Source organism: Lynx canadensis, chromosome D1, assembly GCF_007474595.2.
Source record: "Lynx canadensis isolate LIC74 chromosome D1, mLynCan4.pri.v2, whole genome shotgun sequence".
Classification (NCBI taxonomy): domain Eukaryota; kingdom Metazoa; phylum Chordata; class Mammalia; order Carnivora; family Felidae; genus Lynx; species Lynx canadensis.
The window spans coordinates 921,337-929,004 of NC_044312.2; positions in this window are offsets into that span (position 1 = coordinate 921,337).

A 7,668-nucleotide genomic window follows, 5' to 3' on the forward strand; every position below is an offset into this window, starting at 1 on the left:
CTATTGTACTATTTTCCAAACATACATGGCGTTAGAAAGAAGGCCACAGGCCCAAAAATGGTGTCCCCAAACCAGGGCTTAATACCTAATGGAATTGCAGTTTCAAGCTCCCCAGGAAATAGTCTTCACCGGTCATTCAGGAATTTTCTGTTAGCAACAGTGAGTCAGCCACGGAAGCCTCTCCATCCCCCTCTCCATCCCCCGGGGGAAGATGAGGTCATCTGCATAAGACCCCCCACTTCCCCCTCCTGGGAACAATCCTCTTGCTAACAACTTTCTTGCCCCGTCCTCCTTCCTATAAAACCTTTCATTTCCTCCAGCTAGTCAACCCTCGGAACTCCCCTCCACGAGCAAGAAGGGACGGTGCCCATTCCACCCATCCCAGTACATCTTCATTCGGTTGACTTTTTAAGTTTATTTTGAGAGAGAGGGAGGGAGTGCTTAACGCAAGTGGGGGGAGGAGCAGAGAGAGAGAAAGAGAGAGAGAGAGAGGATCCCAAGCAGGCTCCGCTGTCAGCACAGAGCCCGACTTGGGGCTCAGTCCCATGAACCGTGAGATTGTGACCTGAGCTGAAATCGAGTCGGACACTTAACCGACTGAGCCACCCAGGCACCCCCAGTTTTGTTTCTTAACAGTAGACACACGCAAAATAAATACACACGGAAAAGCAATGTTGAATTTATTCATAAGAACGTTTTCAATGATTTATCAGTGGATATTAAAAGCGTCGAACTATAATGTGGTTATTCTCAAAATATTTTGAGAAGGAGGTCTTCAAACTTGAAAATATTGGTGGAAAATAGATTTGTGTGCTCTGACACGGTAGGTCCTTAGCCAGGCTACTGAGCACTTAAAAGGTACCTTGGTCTAAATTGAGATGCGTAGTAAGTATAAAATGTGCAATGAATTTCAAAGTTCTAGTACAGAAGAATAGAAAATATCTCAATAATTTATATTTATTACATGTTGACTCATATTTCAGATACATTGGGTTATATAAATATATTATTACAAATAAACTCACTTGTTCCTTTTTACTTAATATGGTTACTAGAAATTTAAAATTACTTATGTAGATGACATTACATTTCTATTGGACAGCCAGGTCTAGATAAATAGAGTTGCTCTTAATTTTCTCACTGCCAAGACATTAGAGACTCATCAGAGTGTATACAAAGGTAATGTGCACTATAAAATATTATTCTCTCTAGGAAGCTACTCTGTGTCACCTGTGAGCTCCTAGGCATGGCACTTTTAGAACTTATGTCCAAGGTATACACTCCATAAATACTTCTTAAAAGAATGAAAGAGTTAAAGAATTTGCTCAAGGCCATATAACCCAAGGAAAAGCAGCAGAGATTAAAGTAAAGGCTGTTTCACTTTCATGCTTAAGTTTAATACATTGTGACGTGTTGGATATATTGCAAAGATGAGAATCATTTCATGCTGTCATTTTTAAAAATATATGTTTTCCATATTTATGTAATCTCGTTTACATAAATGGGCATGGGGAGAATGCGACTTTCTAAGTCACCTAACAGTTCTGTATATTTATTTATTGCACTTTTTCAAGGCTTTCTAACAATATTAACTATGGCCTCAGCTGTCCAGAGTCACCCGCATGATTGCTGTCTGGGAAACCCCAGACCTGCATCAGCTTTGTGGGTCCTAGAAATCTTTTATCTTTGCCTCCTTTGTCAGGACATACAGGAAGAACCAGCTCCCCTCTGCCTTGTATTTGCCCGCATGACTTCTTGTGACTATTTTTCTGCACTCGTAAGGCTTTTCCTTGGGATTGTGATTCCTTTTGTGATAACTTCAAGGAGGATGCGGAGGCTGATTAAAGACACGGCAACAGGTGGCAGCAGCGTATAACGTGAGCGCTGTTTTGGTGGTGCCTTGACAGTGTGCAAGCGGAAGACCCTCACAGCAGACCTTCCAGAAACCAAGAGCGGGGGCCACCGCTAGGAGGGAGGCTCACATGTGAAGTTGCACAACAGCTGGACGGGGACGCTCGGAGTCAGGAGGCCAAGAGGGCAGCGGTGGCCTGGGGGCCTTTGTAGCCTGAGGGCTTGTCTTTAGCTAGGCAGGCAAAGCAGGCAGGCAAAAAAGCGTTATTTTAAAGCAATGAGATGTGTGAAATTTTGAGTTTGGCGCAGGCAAGCTTTTGAGCGACTGATCCCAGCCTGCTGTGAAGAAGTAAATGGCCTGAGGGGCGCCGGGTGACTCACTGGGTGAAGTGCCCGACTCTTGATCTCAGCTCAGGTCCTAATCTCATGGTTCGTGAGATCGAGCCAGGAGATGAGCTCTGTACTGACAGTATGGAGACTGCTTGGGATTTTCTCTCTCCCTCTCTCTCTGCCCCTCCCCTGCTTCTTCTCTCTCTCTCACAAAATAAATAACATTAAAAAAAAAAAAAAAGAGAAGTAAATAGTATGAGGCCCGTATATAGGGACCACATTTAACCCATATGTACAACACCCTTATCATCCTAACTTTTAATTCATTGATTTTTTTTAAATTAGAGCTGCTGAGATTTTAATTCATATTAAATGATTAAAGTTTACTTATTAAGCTTTTAAATATTTCTGAAATGTAGAAAATTTGACTTTGATAGACAACACAGTTTTAAAGCTGCCATGAACATTCAGCTTCTCCAGGAGAGAGCCCTACAAACTTTTCTGCAGTCATCTTGGTCAAGTCTTCATATGCAAAATATGCTGATTAAAGCAAGTGAGTTCAGATTCTTTCTAGTTCCCCTCAAAACCCTAATGAAAAGGTTTTATATATTGAAAACACAAAACAAAGTCTTAAGACAGAAATATAAAGCGATTTAAAAAAAAAAAAACAGGTGGAAATGTAGTGCTTGGAATGCTTGCAAGTAACTAAAAGTTGGACCAAAGAACCGCGATGGGGCCGAAATGTTCCAGTGCTTAATGTTCTGGGTTCTGTTCATTCCTTTCACTGAAGTATTTCAAAAATTCAGGAAAGTGTACATTTCATCTGTGTACTCAGTGGTACCAGAAAATGCCACCCCAAAATGTGTCTCTTTGCTATGTGGATTCTTTTGAGCTGAAGGCCATTGAGAACCATCACATGCGGGAAAAACTCTAAAAACGGCACAAGTTTTCCTTTCCCAAACAGAAATTTATATTTACAAAGTAAATTTCCATTTGTAGACATGTCTCCCTCTGAAGTATCAGGAAGAGAAGGACTCTTGACTCTTACCAATGCAGAGGGCATGGTCTTAAATCCGCCAAAACACATCTTACTAAGAAACTTACCATATTTTTCCTGGTCATTTTCCTATGACTTTCCTCTCTCACCCAGAATCCCCAAACCTCTTTTCCTTTGTTGGTGTTTAAACCCGAGTTCTAACTACCTCTTTGGGTTACTCATTACTGAGGGTTCTCATATGTACATGTGTGATGCACATTTTAGTAAACTGTTTTTCTCTTGTTACTATATCTTGGTCCAGTCTAGTTTACAGGACCCCAGCTGGAGAACCTTCCCTGCAGTATATGACTATGTACTATAAAATAATTTTCTCAGTGTGTCTGGGGTGGCTCAGTCAGTTAAGCATTCGGCTCTTGGTTTCGGCCTACGTCATGATCTCATGGTTCGTGAGTTCGAGCCCCATGTTGGGCTCTGGGCTGACAGTGCAGAGCCTGCTGGGGAATCTCTCTCTCTCTCTCTCTCTCTCTCTCTCTCTCTCTCTCTCTCTGTCTCTCTCTGCCCCTCTCCTGCTTGTGCTCTCACTCTCTCAAAATAAAGGTAAATTCTTTTTAAATAATTTTCCCTCTACCCTTCTGAGTTCATGACTATGAGATTGATTAACAAGAGAAGAAGAAACAGCAGTTCAACATGTACACCTTACACATACATGGGAAAAATTAGTAACTCCTTGAATTGGCCTAAGTACAGGCTTAAATACCTTCTTCAGCTAAAGACCAAAGAAAATAAAGGTACAAGGAGGCCGGTTCTGGGAGGCTAGCAGGAAAAGTTCAGGAAACAAGAGTGAGGTTTGTCCTGCAGACTTAAGTCTGCACCTTCTCCGCAGGTCAAGCCCCACATCTTCTGTCTGCCTTCCCTTTTCCCAGTCTTAGCAAGAATCCCGCTACTTCTGCTTAGTGAGAATGTCCCCACCCTTGATATCTGAACAAATTTCTTTTTTTTTTTTAATTTTTTTTTTCAACGTTTTTTTATTTTATTTTTGGGACAGAGAGAGACAGAGCATGAACGAGGGAGGGGCAGAGAGAGAGGGAGACAGAGAATCGGAAACAGGCTCCAGGCTCTGAGCCGTCAGCCCAGAGCCCGACACAGGGCTCGAACTCACGGACCGCGAGATCGTGACCTGGCTGAAGTCGGACGCTTAACCGACTGCGCCACCCAGGCGCCCCTGAACAAATTTCTTACCCTCTACCTTTGATGTATAAGCCCTTAGCCTGTCTTCAACCAGAATCCCCCTGCCCTTGATGACTCCACGAACCCCCTCATTCTGCTGGTTGGCTGTAAATCCTTAGCTGCCTTGGTGGGATTCAGACTTGAGCCTGCTGTCTCCCTGTTGCAATGCTCTTATTGCAACCGTCCTGAATAAAGTCTCCCTTACCTGTTCTCACCTGTTGACATTTCAACAAGTGTCGGAATAAGGTTTTCTTTAGCAGTACCACATAATCAATCCTAACATTTTTTTATACTTTTTAAAAATACATAAAATGTTACATATGCAATTGGTACACATGAAGAGATGTTCAATCTCATTCAAAATAGAGCAATTAAATTAAAACTATACTGAAATACTATTAATCTAACAGACTGGCAAAAATCTGCAGGTTTGATAATGTACTCCCCCGCTGAAGCTGTGCAGAGAAAGGAACTCACATATATTGCTGGCTGGATTGTAAAACACTAGCACTCCTATGGAAGGGGAGGGGTGTTTGGCCATGTCTAGCAAAATTACATATGAATTTACCATTTGACCTTAAGTCCAACTTCTGGGAATATATCTTAAAATAAGGTGTATGTTTGTGATTATTCATTATAGTACTATTTGTAAAAGCAAAACATTGGAAACCACCAAGGTGTTCATCAAGAGGGAAGTATTTGAATAATTATGATACTAGTTGAATATATTATGGTACATCTATACAACGGACTACTGTGCACAAGTGGGGAATCTCTCTCTACATATACACCCGTATTGAGTGATCTCCAGAATGTATTATTAAGTGAAAAAAGGGAGAAGAATGTATGCTGCCATCTATCTAAGAAAAGGGGAGATATGGATAAATATATGATTAACTACAACTTGAAAAAAAAATGAACCATAAAAAATGTTTAAATCATTACCTATGGGTTAGGAAGGGAGTAGAATGGAGACAGGATTTTTCAGCGTGAAGGAAGGGAAGGATGTACGATCAACGAACTGGAATTCAAAGTAAGATTCATGATGCATTTTATTATAAAAATATGCACCCCCAACCGCCCCCCCCCCCAAAACACAAGACCATATTACCTGGCTCTCTTCATGAAACAGGTTATAAAAACAATACAACTCGAGAAGAATCAGCACCACAAACATTCAGATTTATGATACTTGAAAACTACCACTCAATGAACCGGGACACTTTGAATAAATGCTTATTACAGGTATGGGTAAGAAATGTAGAAAACCAGCCCAGGGAGCAAAGACTACTAGGGCCAGGTTAAAAAGGACTCAGGAACCAAGGTGAATAAGATAAAACCTGAGCCCTGAGGTGGAGTAGAATTTTGCCATCCCAAAATGTGTTTGACATAAGAATTTTTTTGAGCTGGTTATTTTTAAGAAACAGCAGACACAGGATAAACTCTGAAAACCAAGTAGAAGTTGCCCTTTGTAAGAGATGTTTCTGTGTACAAGGGAAATCCCCATTTGTAAGGGTGTCTTCTTGGCATTACCAGGAAGAGGGGGATGATCACATCTCTAGAAATTCTTATCAATGGAGAAGGCAAGGACTTATATCTGCATAGAAGCTTTTACCCTTGTCAACTGTGCTTTTCTTGTAACTTCCCTTAACTGACTCCCCACCCCAACATCTGGTCTTCAGCTGAAGGTGGTGTTTAAGGTGATGACTTCCCCCATTTCACGGAGTTTTTGTTTTCCCGTCTCTCCCATGGTATACAGGAGGTATACATGTTATTAAACTTGCGTTTGTTTTTCTCTTGTTCATCTTTGTGCCACAGGGGCGTCTCAGCCAAGAACCTAGAAGGATGGAGGAAAAAGTTATCTCCCCCGCCCACCAATAATGACAAGAACTGAATGGAGTACAAGTCATGAGATAGGTTTAATCCCCGAATTCATAATGATAGCTGTTCACTTTCAGGGTTTTTATCCACCAGGATTTGAATAGCTTAGGTCATGTTCTAATTTCATTTTCCTCTGGAATAACCATTCGTTTAGCCCTACTTATTGACCAGTTAATCCTTTTCTCCCTAATGTGTAATACCAGCATCACATCGAATTCATATATACATGAGTACGTCTTTTTTTCTGGGCTCATCTTGTTCCTGTATTTGTCCACCCATGTGCTAATACCATACCCTTTCAATTACTACAGCTTCATCATATAACTTGGTGTCTGGAGGACAAGTCCCTTCAGTCCTATTTTTTCGCAAAATTGTCTCAGATTCTGTGTTTTTCCTACATGAATGTGAAAAGTGTTAGAATGGCAACCTCAGCAAAAATATATATCCTATTTTTAAAAATTACCACCAACTCCACACTGGAAATATGAAGAAGTGGGTAACTGAGTAAATTTAACAGTAAACCACCAGGTTCTACAAGATTAAGGTTAAAAAGCAGTATTTATTATACCTGAATGTTATTACATACTTTTTGGGAAGAGTATTTAAGGCTTTTTTGAGTGCTTCAAATGTGAAATGTTCCCTAGACGGAAGTATATTCATTATCTTACTTTTTTTGGTCAGGACAAGAACTGAAAAAGAGAAATAATCTTGACTTGAGAACGCACAGTGTTGCTACATGTATTTTCCCACCTATATTTGGAAGGTTCTGCAACTTTCCGAGAAACAGGGACTGAGCTGCACTCCGACACAGTAGGGAGGCATGTGCGCGTATTTGGAAGTGTTTAGTCACCGGGAGCCCTGTGTCCTGTTCGGTGACCCGGCAGAAGGGACAGGGGCAGGAAACGGAGACCGCTCAGGTCCTGGAATTCCCCGGCCGCCTGACCACGTGGCTCGCAAGCTGGGAGTCTAGAAAGGTCGCCCCCAGGGTCCCCGCGAGAAGACAGACCGCGTATGAAACGCAGTCACTCGCGGCTCATCACCGTGCGGGGACGCCCTGGGCGTCCCATCTGCCCGCCGTGCACGCAGGCCCCGGTCCCCCGTCCACAGCGGACCGGCCGCCAAGCCTGGCCCCGTACTGCGCTCACGGCAGGGTTGAGCGCTGTCGGGACGAGGACGCTGTCCTGACATACGTGCTCCCAGACCGCAACACCAACAGTTTAAGAACAAAAGGACACACTGAGCGATTATGAATAGACGGGATTCCCGAGAGAGTACAAAGTCCCGACTGCAAGATTAGCGGCCTGACACTCGTCCGCGTACCGCTGGGACTGCCCCGTCCGCCCAGCCCGGCCGAGCGAAAGTCCCCGCAACCCGCGACCATC